A 22817-nucleotide genomic window follows, 5' to 3' on the forward strand; every position below is an offset into this window, starting at 1 on the left:
ACCCAGCTGCCACCATGTAGCCTTCCCTACTTTTCTCACCCACTTTGAACACTCTCCCACTTTGCTGTCCTCTCAGCCTGGAAGCCCATTTCTCAGACACTTGCTTCTTATCATCATGCAGGTCTCAGTCCAAATGTTCCTCAACAGAGAGGCCCTTGCTGACCACTCTATCCAAGTGGACTAACAATGGAGTAGCCCTAGTTACTCCCTATGTGATCATCTCATGTTGCTGTCTTCACAATGCATTTCCTTATTTGAAATTATCTACTCCATGTTTCTGTTTACTTGTTGAACGTCATTTCTACATTCCATGATTTCAGGTCATTGAGAGCAAGGAACTTGACTTTCTGACTTACCGTCATATATGCCTGCAACACTAAATAACACAGGAGGGGCTATCAGTAAATACTTATTACCTGAATTAATTAATTAATTCATTACATATATAGGTCACAAAATATTCAGCCCTGAGAAACATTTTGTATATAATTCTGAATGCTTTAACATCTTTCTCAAAGATAAAATTTTGGAACAACTCAAGATTGCCAAGTAACCAGCAACAAGGCAAGCAAATGGAATCATGTTGAATGAATAAATGAACAAATAAGAGGATGGGATTGATATAGATAGATTTAAAAGAATCCTGCCTAGCACTAGTCCATGATTAATCTTGCCTGATTCAACATCTTCCTCATAAAAATAATTTTGGAAACATTCTAGATGATCAAGCACTGGTAGCTACAAAGGAAGCAAATTTGGCATCTTCCCAGAAAGTGAAGCTCTGAAGAGCAATGAAATAGAAAATTTATGAATAGAGGAGAAAACATTTTAGGCATGTTAGTCCTTGCCTAGAGATTAAACTAAGAGATAAATAAGAACCCTAAGTTCACAAGAAAGGGTTAAGTATCATTGACTCATCAGGTCAGTTCCTCCAATTGGTCCACAAGCATTTCTGAGGACCTCAGATAGCAAGAACAACAATACTCCCATAGTCGCTTGCAATGTGTAAAATGAGAAAGGGACCCGTATTTATTCTTGAGTACACCTACCATATTTTTTAAACCGGATTGGAAAAGCTAAGTGGGTACATTTTTATGTTTTGTGTCTGTATGTTTATGTGCTTGTTGATTTTCCTGAGTAAAATGTAAAAGATCAAGCTATTGTTCCATATAGAGCTGACAATTCAAAAGTGGTTTCTCCGTTATAAATCGGAGGCATTTATGAATCATTCATGGAACTTGAAAAAAAATAATAATTCAGACCACCATTCACTAGAAACAGATTGAAATAAAAAATATGTTTGCAGGCTCGTGATAGCTTTTAAAATGGATGGATGATAGGTAGGTGGATAGATGGATAGATACTAAGCTATGTCATTTTCAATGTCATAAGCACATATCTTTCTATAAAAAAATAAACTAAATGTACGAGATTAAAGATAGAAGCAGGTCCCGACTATATAAGATTTGTGAATAAAAGCAGAGGAATAAAATGACTCAGTAATTCTCTGTTTAGAAAGAATGCAAAATTTTTTTAAAAAAAACCAACAGTAAAATATAGGCAAATGCTTCTCCCCTGCAGCAAAAGACCATTTAAGCAGGGTGAGCCTGACTATTTACTCCCCAAGCACTTATGAGTTCACAGTTTTGACAGCAGTGCTTGATTAGAATGAGAACGATTAACAAAGACAAAGCTAAAGAGCTGATGCTATACTGTTATTTCATGAGACAATGGGAAGGGCTCAGGGAGAAAATACAGTGAAGTTGACATGATGCAAACTATATCTTCGTCTTTGCAGATAGCCCCCTCTGTATCTGAAGGTAAATGAGATTTGATAAACCAAATTATCTTGCCGAAATATACAATTTCCCAGCGGTGGAATTCAACAGAGCCCAACAGAGTGATGAATTGTAAGCCCAGAGAGAAGCATTGCTGAGTCCAGCCATGTAATTTCACACAGGCAAGGAATTCACATCTGTTCTTAAATGACAGTAAACCAGAAAGATAGAAGATTGATTTGGGAGCCTCTGCAAATGGTATAGCTGTTAAAGCACAAGAGGACTGAAAGGCATTCCCTTCTATAACTGTAGATATCGGGCTAGTAACATATTGAGCAGAAAAACTAGCTAACAAGCAGTTTATGTTACCTGAATCGCGTTTTCCAAATATAAAATGAAGAGGTTGAGATTATGGTGGTGGCTCCCTTTGAAAGATTCAGAATCTGTTTCCATAAACATCTATGAGTGCTGTGTGCCAGGGCCTATGCAAGACATTTGGTATTTATTACCAAGACAGACTGGGAAGATGGAGATGAGCCTAGGGGCCCTAAGAATTCCCTCTCCCAGAAGAATGAAATTCCCTCAACCTGTAACCCAACTAACTTGCTTGGGCTTTTCTCTTTGGTGGAACCTGGCTCACCTGGAATTGCCTTGAGGCCCATAAATTGAGGGGATATTTGCAACTTTCCTCTCCGTGGTATCTCTGCTTACTCTGTGAGCCTGTCAATTTGACATCCTCCACTAACCCTGAACAGGATTTAAAACAAATGTGTCAGATTGCCATTGCTTCAAGTTTATGCAATATAAAAATGAGATCCTCTTGAAATAACACCAGCTGAAGAGACCAGACATTAAATAAGCACAGATACTTCTTTCCTGATCAACAAGCATGGCATTGAGCTGCCAGAAGGCTTCACTAATGTGATTCAAATGTTAAATGACTGGGAAATACCTAATGTTTAGCTCATGAGGCTTTTGTCTATCACCGAGAGTTCTGAAAGGGTCACAGTGGTATTGAGCTATTACATTGTTTGCTTGGTGATATGAGTCAGTGGCAATGTCTTCCTGTGTACACCTTGGCCGTAAATTTGAATTTCTTTCAAACACAGGTTGTAGCCAAACACTACCACAAATATCTGATATTCTAGGTGGTAGCATAGACAGTTGGTCAGTTGATTGTTTTTGTTGTTAGTGCCATTAGTCCATTCTGACTTGGGACCCCATGTGTGCAGAGTAGAACTATTCTATAGGGTTTTCAAAGCTGTGACTTTTCATAAGCGGATCAGCAGGCCTGTCCTCACAAGTGCCTCTAGGTGGTTTTGAACTGCCAACCTTTTGGCTAGTAGTTGAGCACTTAACCATTTGCATCACCCTGGGACTTCAGCCAGGTGGTTAGGGAATCAGAAAGATTGGAGATCTACGCTGGCCTTGACCTTTGTCACATAAGAAACTAAGGTTCTCTCTTAAACATGCCTCTCTATACCTCCCTTTGCTCTGATTTCCAATCTTTGCTTCAGTAAATAATTTCAACTAGTTCTAAGACCAATACATGTGGATATCCTTTGTTCCCTGTTCAGGGAAATAAGAAATAAAAAGCCTGAAGCCTAAGTAGTTTACTTGACTTTCACCTCAACCCAGGTTGCTCTTGAACTTGGCAGCCATCTTGTCCCTAATTATGTAGTCCATACCTTTGTGCCTTTTCCCATATGTAGAAAGTCACCAAGAGACAAGACCACAGAATATGTTATCTCAAGTGTCTGTATTGACTCATCCCATGATACCTGTGCCTCTTCCCAGACACCACAAGTACCATGCTGCTTTGTTCTCAGACCAGTTTTTGAGGTCGCGCAGGCAAATACCCCATGAACATGAGCATAAAGTACGAGATTGACAGCAGGGATGCACCTTGAAAGCATCATGCTGAATGAAATAAGGCAAAGGAAAAAAATATGTATTGTATGATCTCACTTACATGAAGTATCTATAATAAGCAAGTGTACACAGATCTAAGTTTATTAGTGGTTACGGTGGGTGGGTAGGAGGGAGAAGGGAAGGAAGATGCATTGCTTAGGGGACACTGAGTTTCTGTTAAGGGTGGTGGAAAATAATTGAAAACAGGTAATGGGGATGGTTGCATAACACGATGAACACAAATCACTGGGTCGAACTATGTGAAGATGGTGAAACGGCAAGTGTCTTGTTATATATATATTTACCACACACACACACAAATACAGAATGGCCTTAACTGGGGTAGCCATGCCTAGGGCATAGATCCTACTCATGAGGTTTAGACTCTTCCCAGAACATGAAGAAATAATGCATCTGACCCCAACTGTGGATGTAAGATTTCATCTGTATCCACCTGCAGCCTACACCTGTCCACCTTATCATCTCTTAGTTCCCTAGGGGGTGGAAAGTCTTATAATATTCTCAAGTCTCTCTACAGAAAACTCACTTTCAGAGATGCAGGCATGATAACCAGAATTAAACCACCTGAACTCCCTTAAAAGGCAGACGAACATCAAACTCGATTTACAAGATACATGTCTCTTAAAGAAAATTTAAAATCTACGGGCTAATCTCCATTAAGTCCCCAGGTACGCACATTGATTTGTGGGCAATGTATTGTAATTGGGGCACTGTCTATTTCCCAGACTGAAGGAATAACAGGGCTCATTCTTGTCTAGCATGCTGCCCTCCTTTGGACACTGCCCTATGACCAGCTGCTGTCGAGTTGACACTGACTCATGGTGATGGCATGTATAATATGTCAGAGTAAAACTATGGTCCATAGGGTTTTCAATGGTGGATTTTTCAAAAGTAGATCGCCAGGCCTTTCTTCCAAGGTGCCCCTGGGTGGACTCGAATCACCAACCCTTTGGTTAATAGTCAAACACCTTAACTGTTTTTATCACCCAGGGTCTACCCAGTAAAAGGCCATCCCTACTCAATGCCTTTGAGTCAATTCCAACTCTTGGTGACCCCATGTGTTTCAGAGTGGAACTGCACTCCATAAGGTTTTCAATGGCTGTCATCTTTAGGAAGTAGATCTACAGCACTGCTGGGTGAATTCCAACTGCCAACCTTTCAGTTAGAAGCCAAGAGCAAACCATTAAATCAGTAATTAAAAATAAAATTCTCTGAAAAACAGGGTAATGAGTACAGAAGCTGCAAGCCAAGTTTCATTTATGTTTAAATCTCTGTCATGCACAGACCTACATTCTACCCCCCTTTTCTCCTTCAGCTTCTGAATTTCGTTGTAGGCATGTGCGTATGTGTGAGAAAGATGTTTCTGGTAATTGGGTTGAGAACTTGGCTGGATCTTTCTGTCCGAGGACTTTGTACAGTATGAAATAGAGTTGCTTTTAAAAACCATCTCAAAGGGGGAGAAGGGTGATGGGATGGGAGAGATGACTTGTATGCTTGCTGTTTGCCTTTCACTGTGCATTCGCAAGCACCCGATCTGTCTTGGCCCTAGTGGAATGCTTGCTCTGTAACTGTGGCCAAGTCACAAGGCCTCAGGTGCTTGTTTCTCATCTATAAAACGGGACTCTTTGTAGGTTTGCTGCGAGAATTAAGCAACAGACCATATACGGCAACATTCGGCAGATCCTTGTGGCATATTAAATGCTCAATAAATATTAGTTTTTTCCTTCCTGAAGCTCGACAGCAATGTTTCTGAGTGTGGTCTATGCTATTGAAGGAGATCGGATGTCATATATCAAAGTCCACTTCTTCCACTAGAATGTCAGCTTGCTAGTTAATGTGGTGTATCTGTGCAAGGGGAATGAATTGAAACAGTTCATGCAAGTTCTGTTGAGATTAAAAAAAGTCAGAACTGCAGGCAGGATATACAAAGACGATGATTTTCTTTAGATCTGAAGACTGATTTCCTTTCAGCGCTCTGATTTCTTTTAAGCCCTGGGCACACAGGCATATGCTTGGGTTTTGGCTGCTTGGCAACATAATCGGTTTCTCTGGTGACTTGGCATTCTCTTTTCCCTGAGTTCTTTATCTTCATCTCACAGAAGCACTGCCATCCTTCTTTCAAGTGATAGGTGTTTGATACATACTGCCTGGCTGTGATCTGTTGTTAGAAGGCTGGCTTGGCCTCCTTTTTCTACCCGTGGGTAGAATGTGTGCTTTTTATGATACATGAACTTGAGATTGCAGAACTTTTGATCTGGTTCCTTTATGGCTTTATTGGGTAGTGGGTGAAAGGGTTGGAAGTGAGGTTGTGGGGGAGAAGGAATGGGAATGTTTCTCTCTAATTCCATGAAAGACCTGATTTAGAATATTCCCCCTGGTCCTATCTGCGGCGCTGCTGTAATTACAGAGTGAAGTGAAATCAGAGTCTCGTTTTTCTAAAAGATGAAGTAAGTACAGAGCATTCATATACTTTGATGATTAACTTGTTAGTGGGACTCAGCCAGATTTCAATGGAATAATTTAGAGATGGTTAAAACGTACGCTATACAGGAGGTAAGAGCTTTTACTACATTTTACTTCACAAATTATTGATGTGTAGACTGATCACTTGCAAGTCTAGCTAGACTTCCACGTTCTTATAATTTGCATCTCAATTTATATTAATATTTTTCTATTGGTGTTAAGGACCCCTGGTGGTGCAGTGGCTAAGAGCTTGGCTGCTAACCATAAAGGCTAGCAGTACGAATCCACCAGCCACTCCTTGAAAACCCTATGGGGCAGTTCTACTCTGTCCTATAGGGTCGCTGTAAGTTGGAATTGACTCGATGGCAACAGGTTTGGTTTGATTAGTGTGCCAGACTCTGTCCTAAGAGCTTTACATACATTATTTAAACTCCCACGCGTCCACCAGTGAAGGTACAGTTATTATTCCCTTTATATAGATGAGATCATTGAGGCATTACAAGAGAAGACATTTCCCCAGGAAGACACAGATATTAAATTCTAGAGCCAAGATTCATTCCTAAGCAGTCTAGCTCCAGGTTTCCTGCCAGGCCCTGGTGGTGCAGTGGTGAAGTTCTTGGCTGCTAACTGAAAGGTCAGTGGTTCAAACCCAACAGATGCTCCTCCGGAGAAAGATTTGGCAGTTTAATCCCATAAAGATCACAGCCTTGGAAACCCTATTGGGCAGTTCCACTCTATCACATGGGGTCACTATGAGTTGCAATCGACTCCATGGCAACGGGTTATCATCACCTAGACTTTCTTGTTATAAAGATGTTTATGGGTTTACATTTCTTCGTTGTGTTTTTTGGCAGATTGATTGCAAAAATGGTTTCAATTTTCAATCCCTCCCGGTATTCACACCCCATGTAAAAGACTTTGCATATTCTTCCGTGAAAAGTTAGAGTCTTTTTTGCATCCCTGGAATCTGGACTGGCTTTATGACTTGCTTTGATCAATAGAATATGACAGAAATAGTGGTGTGCCAATTCCAAGCCCAAAACTTAAGAGACATTGAGCCACCCACTCGTTTACTCTTGGAACCCTCCCTCCACGATGGGATCCAGTTGGGACAGCCTCCTGGTCAGTGAAAAGCCATGTTAAGTAAAGCTGAGTTGTCCCTGCCTGCCAGGGCCCTAGAGCCACCAGCCTCTGGTCGACCCACTAGCTGACTGCAGACACCTGAGCAACCCAGCCTAAAACAGCCAAGCTCAGCAGCACATTCCTGCTGACTTCTGGAAAAACCAGAAGTAATAAAGCATTATTGTTTTAAGCCACTGAGCTTTGGAGTGGTTTGTTATGCAGTAATAGCTAACCAATACAACGGTGATCTGCTTTGTGGATGTTTTTAGTTAGTGTATTTATGCCCTCAACTACAGAATCATAACATGTTCAAAGCTTCTTAACTTCCTCATTAAAACAAAAACAAAGAACAGAGTTCCAAAAACAAACAAACAAAAAGGGAAAAACAAGGTCCTGAAAAATTAGCAAGGCTCACTCTTATCTCCTTATTCCCTTTCAGGCCCATGACTGCGATTCAGTTTCCCTCAGTTGGAATTTACTAATGGGTGTGTTAAAGCAGCCGGTTAGACACAGTCTATGTTGCTAGGCATAGAGAAACCGTACTAAATGGATTCACCAGAAGTAAGAGTTTAGCACATTTTTTAATGCTGAGCATGTATACACAACCTTTGTTCTATTTTTTGGTGAGTATCCAGACACATGACACTTGCTTTTTATTCTTCTTTGGGGACCTTATGAATGGGTTTGAAATATGATTGTCAACTAGGCTTAGCAGACCTTCTAAAAGAAAAGTATTTGTGGGACTTATCCATCAACTTAACACTCCCCTCCTCCCTAAATCACAGAAACTCTAGAACCAGTATTTATTAGCTTGTTCTTTCTGTACATCAATTACCTGAGGCCCTATACGCTGCAGCTCCATCAAAAGTGCTAAATACTTCCCACTGGCAAATTCCTGGTTATCTGTAGCTCGTGCTGCTAAGTAAGTTTCCACAGTCTTTATAGCTGCAGATTTTATTCTATTTTTAAAATGACTTGGTTTCAACTGTTAAAGCCTAAGACGTTGATTTAAAGGGAAAATACTTGGCAGTGTGTGAATATAGAATGTGACTTTTCAGCTCCCCTATTGGCCACTGAGGCCAATGGGCTTTGGGCATCCCCGCTATATTGGAGTTTTCCAAAATCTGTTTGCTTGGGTTTCCAGTGTTGTTATATTTATATCTCTAGTTCTAAAAAATTGATTGGCCATTCTACCTTGCTATGTAATGTGTAATTCCTTGTACTAAAACAAATACATGTATATTTGTTATATAATTATATATAGATATATTTATTTATTTTGCTATTTTATAGTTAAGAATTTTATGTCCTCTCCCAAAAAAACATTAGTTGGTTTCACTTTAATAATCATTCTTTTAAAATTGTTGAAGTGTACTTTGCCACTAGGGAAACAGAGTTCCACTAAGCATTGGCATTGTACTTTGGCTTGAAACAGCTTAGCAAGCATAATGCAGAGGATCTAAAGATGGCTGGAAGCAAAGTAGACTTAAGGAAATTCCAGAATAAATGATTTTATTTTCATACACATGTGTAGGGAGGAATATAGGAGTGGTTTGGTTACCATTCTAATGCAATTGTACATATATACATTAATTTTACACCATTTTTAAAAGTTACTGTAGAAATATTTGGTACAGTTTAATAAACTTTCCAAGATATGCGTATCGTCAAAATCTGCACATACACATTTTTCTCTCTCACTCTAAGACTTTAGTCTGTACAAGAATCACTTTAGGGGCCATTTAAAAGTAAATATATTCAAGACGTTTGCTGTAAAACCCAGGATCCCCCGGTCAGTCTATTGAAGATGAAACAGACTCATCTTTGAGAAAGATGCATAACTTGTTCTCTCTGATTCCAAAAGAATGACAATGGGTGCATGAAATTTTATTTCGAGATTCCTTTTAGAGATGTGAGCAAAAAAAAAAAAAAATTTCATGACATAATCTGTGATCTTCCTTCTCTAATGATTTTCCTTATCTGATAGACTCATCTAGCTGTGTGTTCTATCTTGCGTGTTATACACACAGACACACACACACACACACCGTGTTTCCTGCACCCCATTCCATCATAGTATACCACAGAAGCATACTGTTTTAATATTTTAGACAGTGCATAAGTAAAAAAAAAATAATAATAAGTAATGGCTGTCAAATGAACCTGAATATTATGTCAATTAGTTTGGATATTGTCTTTTATTTTTGGCTAGCAACAACAACAAAAGGGGGAGATGCAAATGACTGAAGGGTTTATTTTTATTTTATTTTATTTTATTTTTTGCTACTAGAGTTCTTCCCTTCTTCTATGCCTCCTTTCTCCAGCCTTCTATTGTCATTATACTTTTTTTTTCTTGCTTCTTTTTATTTGGGATTAGACTGGAGGCACTTACAGCATAGTAGAATGTGCCAGGGCTTTGGGTCAGCATGCTGAGGCTCAAGTTCTAGTCCAGCCACTTATTCTATGTTCTCTAATCATTCCATGATCCACCTCCCTTGATTTCTTTATGTTTTATAAAACATAAACATAAGTCAGGAAAAATAAATAAAGAGAATGTAGAGGCAAGTGGAAAAAGAAATTTAGTTTGCTACTTTCATTTTTACTTTGAGCCAAAATTGTGCCATTATTTCCAAGTATGCTCAACTACATGTTTGCTTAATGTGATGTCCATTTTCATTATTGCATATAAAGAATCTTTTATCCACATTAGTGTTTATTATGCCATGTGTGTTCTCTATACTGCCTATAGCTTTAGGAAGGACCATCTTATTTAATCATGCAGAACAGGTCAGGCATTGGTTTTCTTAGTTGCCGTTAACTCAGAGTTATTTTTTTTTTTTCAGAGCTAACTCAGATTTGTGGTGACAACACAACAAAACAATGGTCCTGAGTCATCCTAACCATTGCCAGCCTGTTCGAGTTCATCTTTGTCGCTACTGTGTTGATCCATCTCATGGAGATGCTCCTACTGCCTCACTGGCCCTCTACTTCACCAAACATGATGGCCTCCTCTAGCCACTGATCCCTCCTGATGAGGTGTCCAAAGCAAGTGAGTCAGACAATGTTCTGTTGTGATCCATAAGTTTTTCATTAGTTAGCTTTTGGAAGTAGACATGTGCTACGGCTGCTAACCAAAAGGCCGGCAGTTCAAATCCATCAAGTGCTCATTGGAAACTCCATGGGACAGCCCTGTTCTGTCCTGTTGGGTCACTATGAGTCAGAGTCAGCCCGATGGCAATGGGTAGAGATGATATTTTCTTCCCCAGATGTCGTTGTATTTCCTTTTCATTTCTCTAAATACTGACAGTTCCTTAAGAACTAGACTCTGTTTTACCTCCTCTGTGAAGATGTGACCGAGCAATCCAATCTGCAGCAAATGCATCCTCCTTCCGTTTCCTCTGGCTCTAGGAGGCAAGATGTCATAGTGATTAAATCCTAGCTTGGGCCTGAACTCTAGCTGGGATTCATGTTGGGTGTGTGGTGCTGGGGAACTTACCTCCCATCTCTGCTTCTCGATTTTCTCACTTGTTTCATAGCATTATTGTGAAGATTATGTTAAAATGTCATGGGTAAAGACCTGAGCCATAAATGCTCAAGCAATTTATCATATACTGTCCTACCTTGTTTCAGTTGACCAGTTACCATTGAGTTGACTCCAATTCGTGGTGACCTCATGTGTGTTGGAGTAGAACTGTGCTTCATAGAGTTTTTGATGGTTGATGTTTTGGAAGTAGATTTCCAGCCTTTTCTTCTGAGGTGACTCTGAGTAGACTCAAACCTTCAAGCTTTCAGTTAGTAGCCAAGCATGTTAAACCACTCAGGGTTCTTGATCCTTAAGTTCCTTAGAGCTCTCTGTTGGTTAAGACCGTGTGTCTCCTTGGGTGAGCCATGATTCTCAGTGTTTTGGCAGTCATATAATGTTGTGATCACTTCCCTGTTGAGGTTCGATATGTGATTACCCTCATGACGGGATCTGCTATGAGTAGCCATTCAGTCGAAAGGGAGTTTCCTTGGGCATGTGGCCTGCATCTGAATATAAGTTCTGGCTTTTACCTGTTCTGGATCCTGAAGCCGGCTCCTGTTAATCTGACTTCCAGTTCTTGGCACTTGAGCTAGCAGCTTACTTGCAATCTTGCCTGCCGATCTTGGCATTCACCAGTCTTCATAGCCTGTGAGAAGGAGCCCTGCTCTCGGACCTGGCAGTCTACTTTTTTTTTTTTCTCCCTCTCTTTTTTCTTTTTTCATGTATGAGTGCTTTAGGTGATAGTTTACAGCTCAAGTTAATTTCTTATACAAAAATTTATACACAATTTGGATATCCTTTATTTCTTTTTCTTGCCTTGTTGCTCTGGCTAGAATCTCCAGCAAAATGTTGAATAAAAGTGGTGATACAGGGCATCCTTGTCTGGTTCCCATTCTCAAGGAGATTGCTTTCAGACTGTCTCCATTTAGAATGATGTTGGCTATTGGCTTTGCATAAATGCCCTTTATTATGTTAAGGAGTTTCCCTTCTATTCGTATTTTGCTGAGAGTTTTTATCATGAATAGGTGTTGGACTTTGTTAAATGCCTTCTCTGCATTGACTGATAAGATCATGTGGTTCTTATCTTTTGTTTCATTTATGTGATGGATCACATTGATAGTTTTTCTAATGTTGAACCATCCCTGCATACCTGGTATGAATTCTATTTGGTCATGGTGAATTATTCTTTAATATGTTGTTGAATTCTATTGGCTAGAATTTTGTAGAGAATTTTTGCATCTATGTTTATGAGGGATATTGGTCTGTAATTTCTTTTTTTGTGGTGTCTTTACCTGGTTTTGGTGTCAGGGTTATACTGGCTTCATGGAATGAGTTTGGGAGTATTCCATCCTTTTCTATGCTCTAAAATATGTTTAGTAGTAGTGGTGTTAGCTCTTTTCTGAAAGTTTCGTAGAATTCTCCATTGAAGCCCTCAGGGCCAGGACTTTTTTTTGTTGTTGTTGTTGGGGTTTTTTTTTATTACCTCTTCAAGCTCTTCTTTTGTTATAGATTTATTTTGTTTTTCTACCTCGGTTTGTATTAGTTTAGGTTGATAGTGTGTTTCTAGAAATTTGTCTATTTCCTCTAGGTGTTCAAGGTTGTTGGACTACACTTTTTCATAGTATTCTGTTATGATTCTTCTAATTTCAGTTGGGCCTGTTGTGATATGGCCCATCTCATTTTATATATGGGTTATTTGCTTCCTCTCCTGTTTTTCTTTTGTTGGTTTAGACAGTGGTTTATCGATTTTGTTGATCTTTTCCGAGAAGCAGCTTTTTGTCTTGTTGATTCTTTCAATTGTTTTTGTATTCTCTATTTCATTTATTTCTACTCTAATTTTTATTAATTCTTTTATTCTGGTGCCCAAGGTCTTCTTTCGCTCCTTCTTTCCTATTAGTTTGAGTTGTAGGGCTAACATTGTGATTTTGGCCCATTCTTCTTTTTGGATGTGTGCATTTATTGCTATAAATTGACCTCTGAGCACTACTTTTGCTGTGTCCCAAAGGTTCTGGTAAAATGTATTTTCATTCTCATTTGATGCTATGACTTTCTTTATTCTGTCCTTGATTTCTTCTATAGCCCAGTAGTTTTTGAGCAGGGTGTGGTTCAGTTTCCATGTGCTTCATTTCTTTTCCTTGCTTTTTCTGTTATTGATTTCTACTTTTCTGGCTTTACAGCCAGAAAAGATTCTTTGTAATATTTTGGTGTTTTGGATTCAGTTAAGGCTTGCTTTGTGGCCTAACATGTGGTCTATTCTGGAGAATGTTCCATGTGCCTTGGAAAAGAAAGTATACTTGGCTGCTGTTGGGTAGAGTGTCCCGTACATGTCTGTGAGAACAAGTTGGTTGATTGTGGCATTTAGATCTTCTGTGTCTTTATTGAGCTTCTTTCTAGATGTTCTGTCCTTCACCAAAAGTGGTGTGTTGAAGTCTCCTACTACTATTGTGGAACTGTCTTTTTCACTTTTCAATGTTGTTAGAGTTTGTTTTATGTATTTTGGAGCCCTGTCATTGAGTACATAAGTATTTATTATGGTTATGTCTTCCTGGTGTACTGGCTCTTTAATCCTTATATAGTGTCCTTCCTTATCTTTTCTGGTGGGTTTTGCTTCAAAATCTATTTTGTCAGAGATTGATATTGCCACTCCTGCTCTTTTTCGATTGTTGCTTGCTTAATATATTTTTTCCATCCTTTGAGTTTTAGTTTGTTTTTGTCTTTGAGTCTAAGATGTGTCTCTTATAGGCAGTATATAGAAGTATTCTGTTTTTTTTATCCATTCTCCCACTCTCTGTCTCTTTATTGGTGCATTTATTCCATCTGCATTCGGTGTAATTATTGATAAGTATGAGTTTGTTGTATGAGTTTAGTGCTGTCATTTTGATGTATTTTATTTTTTTGTGATGTTGACAGTTTCTTTCTTCCACTTAATTTTCCGTGCTGTCGTTTTTCTTTATGTATTTTCTTCTTATCTTTTTCATTGTTGTTGGTTTTGTATTTGCTGAGTCTTTATGTTTTTCTTCTTTTTAATTTTGATGTGTAGGTTTGTTAGTTTCCTTTGTGATTACCTTAAAATTTACCTCTGTTTTTCTAATTTTAAACCAATATTTTATTTCTTGATATAGTCTTAACTTCCTCTCCATGTGAAAGTTCTATGACTACACTATTTAGTCCCTCTTTTTTTTTTTTTTTTTAATGTTGTCATCTTTTACATATTGATGACTCTGTTTTCCTATTTTCAGTGCTTTAGCTTTGACTTATTTTTGTGACTTCCCTATCTGGGTTGATATCTGGTTGTTCTGTCCTGTGTCCTACTTTTGGGTTGTTATCTAATATTATTGATTTTCTAGTTGAAGGACTTCCTTTAGTATTTCTTGTAATTTTGGCTTGGTTTTTTAAAATTGCCATAACTTCTGTTTATCTGGAAATGTCCTCATTTCACCATCATATTTGAGAGACAGTTTTGCTGGATATATAATTCTTGGCTGGGATTTTTTTTTTTTTCCTTCCAGGATTTATATATGTCATCCCATTGCCTTCTTGCCTGCATAGTTTCTGCTGAGTACTCAGAGTTTAGTCTTATTGAGTTTCTTTTGTAGACGACTTTTCATTTTTTCCCTAGCTGCTCCTAAAATTCTCTCTTTATATTTCATTTTGGCAAGTTTGACTCTAATATGCCTTGTTGTCTTTTGCAAATCCAGCACCACCTCCCCCGGCTCTGGAGGCTTATGGAGACTCTCCAAAGCTCAGTTTCTCCTGATGTGGAAAATGCATCCTGAGCACTACTGCTTGCCTCAGCTCGCATACCCCAAATGATCCAGCCTTTGTCTTTGATGTTCAGGGCTCCTAGATTGCCATATAGAAAATTCACTTGTTTTTTCAATTGTTTGTTGTAAGAGGGGCCACAGAAATTGTCTGGCTATTCCGCCATTTTGGCCCAGCCTTAATCAGTCTACTTCTGAAAAGAATTAGCCAGTGAAAACCTTATGAATAACAGTGGAACATTGTCTGATATGGCACTGGAAGATAAGCCCCTTAGGTTGGAAGGCACTCAAAATATGACTGGAAAGAGCTGCCTCCTCAAAGTAGAGTTGACCTTAATGATGTGGATGGACTCAATCTTGTGGGACCTTCACTAGCTGATGTGACATGACAAAATGAGAAAAAACAGCTGCAAACATCCATTAATAACTGAAACTTGGAAAGTACAAAGTATGAATCTAGGAAAAATGGAAATCGTCAAAAATTAAATGGAACCCATAAACATTGATTCATGAAGAAAGCAAGAGGAATGAAAAAGACAAGAAAGAAATAAAAGACCAACATGGATGTCAGAAGAAACTCTGAAACTTGTTCTTGAACATCAAGTAGCTAAAGAAAAAGGAAGAAATGATGAAGTTAAGGAGCTGAACAGAAGATTTCAAAGGGCAGCTTGAGAAGACAAAGTAACATATTACAATGACATGTGCAAAGACCTGGAGATAGAAAACCAAAAGTAAGAACAACCTGAAAGAACTGAAGAAAAAATTCAAACCTCAAGTTGCGATATTGAAGGATTCTACAGCAAAAATATTGAACAGTACAGGAAGCATCAAAGAAGATGGAAGGAATAGAGAGTCACTGTACCAAAAAGAAGAAACCCTGGTGGCATAGTGATTAAGTGCTATGGCTGCTAGCCAAAAGGGCAGCAGTTCGAATCTGCCAAGTGCTCCTTGGAAACTCTATGGGGCAGTTCTACTCTGTCCTATAGGGTTGCTATGAGTCAGAATCTACTTGATGGCAATGGGTTTGGTTTGGCTTTTGGGTACCAAAAAGAATTGGTCAATGTTCTTCCTTTTCAGGAGGTAGCATATGATCAGGAACCGATGGTATGGAAGGAAGAAGTCCAAGCTGCACTGAAGGCACTGGCAAAAAACAAGGCTCCAGGAATTGATGGAATACCAGTTGAGGTGTGTCAACAAATGGGTGCAGTGCTGGAAGTCCTCACTTGCCTGTGCCAAGAAATTTGGAAGACACCTACCTGGCCAACCAACTAGAAGAGATCCATATTTGAACTGCAGACCTTTTGGTTAGCAGCTGAACTTTTAACCACTATGCCACCAGGGATTCCCAAGCATCTAAGCCAAGTACTAAATTAGGTAATGGAGTTACTTAAATTAAAAAAAAAAAAAAAAAGCATGTGCCCTTGGGAAGCTTGGAGTTCTATAAGGGAAGACAGACAGGAAAAGAGGCAATTGCAAAGCAGTGTGAAAAAATGTAAAGATAGAACTACGCATAAAATCCTATGGGAGGAGAGCACCTAATCAGCTTGGCTGCAGGGAAGAAAGGTGGAGAAGCCCCCTCCAACAAGTCCCTCTGAACTGAATTTGTAAGATAAGAAGGCGTTGCCTAGAAGGAGAAGCATCTTTTAGGGGTTTTTTATACATACAAATGGAGCCCTGGTGTCTTGGTGGATAAAAGCTTATCTGCTAACCAATAGGTCAGTAGTTCTAATCCACCAGTTATTCCTTGGAAGTGCCATGGGACAGTACTACTCTGTCCTATAGGGTCTCTATGAATTGAAATCGACTCGATGGTAATAGGTTTGTTTTGTTGTTGTGGTTGTTTTTGGTACATACAAATACAGGAAGGCAACAAGGGCACGTTACAGTCTGAAATGCAGTGGGATATGACTATAGCTCATGGCATCAAAGGAGCAAGACATTAGTTGTTCATGGCCCTGCCCATGAACAGCCATGTTTGCCATGCCAAGGAGGAATGGACTTGATGCTGATTCCAGAAATATTAAAGGATACAAATGGACAGAATTTGATTAGATGTGAAGTTAAAGGCTGAGAAGAAGCTGTGTGGAAGTAGTGGAGGAGAAGCAGGTAAATACATTTTGTTCAACCGTGATAAGTTTATAGTATCTGAGGAAGATCCAGATGAGATATCCAGTAGAGAGCTGGATGTTGAGCATAATAGGTTGAGCACCTACTAGGAGCTAAGAATTAAATTAGGTAGTGGAGCTACTCAGATAAAAAACAGAGTCTTTGCCCGTGGGAAAACAGTTCTAAAAGGGAAGACAGATAAGAAAAAGGACTTTTTCTTCTGGAACTCAGGGGCTAAAGATGTAATGTTGGAAATCACCAGTAATTAAAACCATAGCAGTGAATTCATTTGCTGAAAAAGAATGTGTAGGGAGAGAAGAGTAAAGACCAAAAATTCTGGGATGAGCATTTAAAGAAGCATCCTTCATAGACACTTAGAAGAACAGCCAGAGAGGTAGGAAGAAAGTCCTAAATTGTAAGAGATGTTTGTGGAAGCCGAGAGAGGAAAGAGTTCTCTGAGAGGAAGTGAGCAGCAGTGAAAAATGTCACTTGGCTGAACACTGACTTTCAACTTGACATTTTAATCCTCATCACAATTCTGACTTCCTGATTTGGTTGCTGACAGTTGCCTTGCCCCTCCCTGATTATAATTTCAGATTTACGATGACTCAATTAGGGAGATAGAATAGCTAGAGCATAGCCGGGTACTAGTTGAACACCTTTTTTCTCATGGAGAGAGGCCTGGCCTCAACAATAAAATTACAGGGGTAATAAATCAGAAAGACAGTCCAATGTAAAATGGTCCCAACCTTAGTGATTATTCTGAGAGTTGGCTCAGAACTCCTTACCACTAAAGGTGAGATATATCAGAACTTATTCATCATGTTGTTTCCACTTCACTCAGACTGCAGATTCCTCAACTCACCACCTAACTGCCCAACAGCTGCTCACAAATTTCTGTGTCATTACACCATACTCCACCCTGGAAGGTTTATTTTCAGTGACCATGGACTGAAATACTTGCGATGTCTTGAGAGGGTGTGTTCTTTTAGAAATACTAGCAATATTCCACCTTACTCTGGCAAACCTAAGAAAACTATGTCAAGTCCATTCCAGAAGAATGTCTAAAGTAAGGTTCTACAGTCTAATGGAAATTCTACAGTTTCTATAATAAGAATTTCATTAGTTTCATACAAAAAAGAAAACGTAGACGTAGAGCCATAATTGCCCTTAGAGATATCTGAATAGTATTTTTGGTATATTATTTATCTATTGCTATATAACAAATCACATTTAGAACTTAGTAGATTAAAAAAACATTTTTTTCCATGATTCTATGAGTTGGTTAAAGAGCCCTGGTGGCACAACAGTTAAGTGCTCAGCTGTCAACCAAAATGTTGGCAGTTTGAATCCACCCACAGGAGAAAGACTGGCAATCTGCTTGCATAAAGATTACAGCCTAGGAAACCCCATGGGGCAGCTCTACTCTGTCACACGGGATTGCTATGAGTTGAAATCTACTCGACGGCACCTAACAACGTGGGTTGGTTTTGTGTTTCCTGTGTTCATTTTGCCTAACTCACTCACTTGGCCACATCTGGCTGGAAGATCAACTGAGTTGGAAGGTCCAAGATGTCCTTTCTCACATGTCTGGCAGTTGGTAGTGGTTGTGAGCTGGGAGGCACCTCAATTCCTCTCCACTTGGTCTCTCATCCACTGGTAGGCTGGATCAGCTTCCTTGCTTGGCCATCTCAGGGCAGCATCCAAGACAGTGAAAATGAAATGTACAAGGGCTCTTAAGGCCTATCCTTGAAAGCCACACAGAATTATATCTGCTACATTTTATCTTCAAAGTCACAAGGTCAGTAGACTCCATGTATTGATAGGAAAAGCAGCCTTGTGTGTGTGTGTGTTATATTTTTACGTAATTGCTATTTTACTGAGGAGTCAGTATAACATAAAGTTCAAAGCAGCATCTCTAAAATCAGAGTGCTTGGGTTCAAATCCCAGCTCCTCCCACCTGTACCAGCTCCACTCCTTCTCACCATATTAGGTTATTGTGAGTATACCTAGTATCTTAAGTGCTTAGAAGACTGCCCGGTATATAAAATACACTCAGTAATAGCAAAACCAAAACCAAACCCACTGCCATTGAGTCGATTCCAACTCATAGCGACCCTATAGAACAGAGTAGAACTTCCTCATAGAGTTTCCAAGGAGTGCCTGGCAGATTCGAACTGCTGACCTTTTGGTTAGCAGCTGTAGCACTTAACCACTACGCCACCAGGGTTTCCTCAGTAAAAAAAAAAAAAAATAGCTACCTTTATTTATTAGTGTTTTTGATACCTTACTTTTCTGTCCCTTATTATAACATAAACATTTTCCTATGGTATTATAGATCCTTCACATACATAATTTAAATTTCTACCCAGCAGTTCATTGTATGGCCAGGCCGTAATTTCCTTAACCACCTTTTCTATATGGTGTGTTTACCTTAATTCCTATTGTTTGCTATTATATATTAAATGCAATGATCATCTTTAGGTATAAAGCTTTGTTTGTATTTTTTTGGTGGGGGGGAAAGGGATTGGGGTGTAATTGGGCCTGTGTGCCTTTGCCTATATTTCTTCCTATTTGTATCAGACAGACTTATTCCCAGGATTGGAATTTCCATTAATGAATTGTTTAAAGCCCCTGATACATATTGCCAAATTCCTTCCCAGGAGATCAGACTCATTTGCTTCCCCAACAACAATGTATGAGAGGGTCAGCCTCACCATTCCCGTAATCGTGAGCTTTAGATGTGGCATTATTTCCCGAGGAAGCAAAGGAGAAACCTGGACGATTACATTTTCCCATCCCTGTGAGAACAGATTAAAAGCCGCGTGAAAAAGTAGCCCTAGATGCCATCCAAAAAGGTTGGGGAAAATATGTGGGGGGAAAGAGTAAACACGTCTTGTGGGAAGAAGAAAATGCAATATTCACATGAAAAAAAAAAAAAACTAGTTGCCATCTGACCTTTCAATAATATACCAAAAGATACATACTTAAAATAATACTAAAAATTGTTGTTTTTTGAGAACAGTGGGATGCAGACCTCAAATTCTCTTAAAAAGACCAGACTTAATGGTCTGACTGAGACTAGAAGGACACCAGAGGTCATGGCCTCCAGACCCTCTGTTAGCCCAATATTGGAACCATTCCGAAAGCCAACTCTTCAGACAAGGATTAGACTGGACTGTAAGACAGAAAATGAATGTGCTAAGGAGTGAGCTTCTTGGCTCAAGTAGACACATGAGACTACGTAGGCAGCTCCTGTCTGAAGGTGAGATGAGAAGGCAGAGGGGGACAGGAGCTGGTTGAATGGACACGGGGAATACAGGGTGGAGAGGAGGAGTGTGCTGTCATATTAGGGGGAGAGCAGCTAGGAGTACATAGCAAGGAGTGTGTAAGTTTTTGTATGAGAGACTAACTTGATTTGTAAACTTTCACCTAAAGCACAATAAACAAAAATAAAAAATTAAAAAAATTTTTTTTTTTTTAATTTAGTGACTAGTTTGGTTTTCTTTATGGTATTTTGAAATAATGTGAAAACAGAGATGCCAAACACTAGATTTTCTTTCTACAGCAGCCAAGACATCTAGTTAAGACCCTCTCCAAAACAAATCAGGATAATAGGTAGATTTGACATTTACAGTAGATTTTCCTTCCCATCATTAGATAGATGACTCCAACACAATGACAATAAATCCTTATCTTCCAATCATAGTGTAATAGGACAAATTTGCTATACTCGTGAACATGAATAGACACTTGGCAGTGCAGGTTATTTTAATGGACACATCACTTTCAGCTAAACCTTCCCCATCTGTTCTGCTCCCTAATTACCAATGCAGAAAGCACATAATTCACAATTACCTTGTAAAAATAAGATCTACATTATATTAACTCATGTCAGAGCTTTTCAATCCACACGACTTGGCATCTGTTCTGGTATTACTGTTTGCTTCTTTCCAACAAATCAGAAATGAACACGTCGCTTTCTCAATCAGGAAACTCTACAATAATTACACGTTTGCAAGAGAAAAGGGATTTCTCCATCCTGCCATTTCATTTTATAACCACGTCCTATTGTTCAGCATCACTTACCTTCCTCCATCACCAGTCAGTCCTACAGGGGTCCCTCCCTGTCTGAGCTGGCCTTTCACAACTTTCATCAGAGAGCATGGAAGCCAATTCAGAGTCACAAAATGTCAAATTTTGTTCCTTATTTATTTATTTTTTTTTTAGGAAACATACGCTAGAATGCTAAAGTTATTTCTCAGCTCGTATTAGGAATATAAATGATATGATTGGGAATATATATACATGTATATATATGTATATGTGTATACATATATACAAATATATCGGTAGTTGCCATTGAGTCAATTCCGATTCATGGTGACCCCATGTGTGCAGAGTAGAACGGCTTTATAGGGTTTTCAAGGCTGTGACCTTTTGGAAACAGATGGCCAGGCTGTTTTCCAAGGTGCCTCTGGGTGGATTCCAACCTCCAGCCTTTCAACTCAAGAGTCAAGTGCTTAACAAATTGTAATACTCAGGGACTCCAATACAAATACATAAATATATACTTATAGATATATACACATACATGTTTGTGTGTATATATATACATATAACATCTCCACATATATCCATATGTATCTATACATCTACATATTTACATCTGCATCTATCTGTCTGTCTGTCTATCTATCTCTATCTACCTATCTGTAAAGTTTTCTCATCACAGGAAAGATTGGATCAGTCCAAGGATCTACCAGAAGGAAAATCATAACAGGAGACCAAAGGGAAAGGTGGGAAGAATGGGAAAATGATGGACAAGCCAACCCACCCACCCTTCCCAGCCCCTCTGCCACCTTAGAATCTGAAGGCTGATGTGTAGACTTCCCTGAAGACCAAGCTGGCATCCCTACAGTCTTACTCTGGGATCCCACATACTCAGCTCTTCCCTTTGCTCAGCCTCGATCTGGCTACAGTCCTTTGATTTGTATAATTACCCACATCTGTTTGTCTTTCCGTCTCTGGTTCATTTGAGGACAGCGTACTTTGTCCTCTTTGTGCAGTCACCGCAGCCACACACTCACAAGGAGGCGTGATGAAGGCCTTGTTTATGATGAATGACCGTATAAACCACAGGCAAAGAGTTTGAGGGAGTGCTTCAGACAGCACAAGGAGAACTTCCAGTTCAAGGAAGCCAGAAAGCTTTCCTTTTGCTTTCCAGCAGAGCCATCCCCCTCAAGGACAGAAGGCTAGGGAATGTTGGCTTAGAGGCTGACTTTTACAATAGAGTGAAAGCACTGTCAGAATTGTTTTCATTTATGCTCCTTCGGATTGACTTGACGAATCACTCAGGAAAGAACAGCATACTGTAGATATAGCTGATCTATTCTTTTTTTTTTTTTATTATTATTATTCTGTCAGTCAGACATGGAGAAAGTTAGCTGGCGCTTCGTCTGTCTTCCCATCATACGTAACTCCCACGGCACTTACCAACTCATAATTATTTCTTTACTCACCTGTCTTTCCCATCAGATTGGGAGAACCGTTAGGTCAGGGACTAAATCTTATTCCTATTCATATTCCTTTCCAGAGCCTAGCCCAGTGCTTGATACATAGTCCAGTCTCAATGAGTGTTTGCTAGCTGGATTATTTATTTAATTAATTAGAGTTTATTGATTAAAATTATAAGCCCCCATTTTTAACTTTGATTTGCATAAGGAGACTTACTACTTGTGCACATCCTGGTTTCACTGTAGGAGAGAGGGCAGTAAGATGAGGACTCAGTTAGAAGGTAAGAGAATTCCAGCATAGAAGCCAGCAGGTGAACCTGGACAAGGAGGAGGCATTTATCAGTCCGAACAGCAGAAGATACTGCAGTAATAAAGAAACCCACAATTCCCAGGGTAGGTATAGTTTTGGATTTTCACTCACTACACATGTATATCACAGGCCAGCTGGGGCTCTGCCCCACACGATCATCACTGTGAGGTCCCGGCTGATGGAGCAGAGGGAAATGACATGGGAATCATGAGCTGGCTCTCAAGTTTTCTCATCATTGTATGACACACATCGTTTCTGTCCATACCTCATTGACTAGAACAAGTCACATGGCCACTCCTGAATTCA

The sequence above is a fragment of the Elephas maximus genome, chromosome 9 (genome assembly GCF_024166365.1).
Source record: "Elephas maximus indicus isolate mEleMax1 chromosome 9, mEleMax1 primary haplotype, whole genome shotgun sequence".
NCBI classification, from domain to species: domain Eukaryota; kingdom Metazoa; phylum Chordata; class Mammalia; order Proboscidea; family Elephantidae; genus Elephas; species Elephas maximus.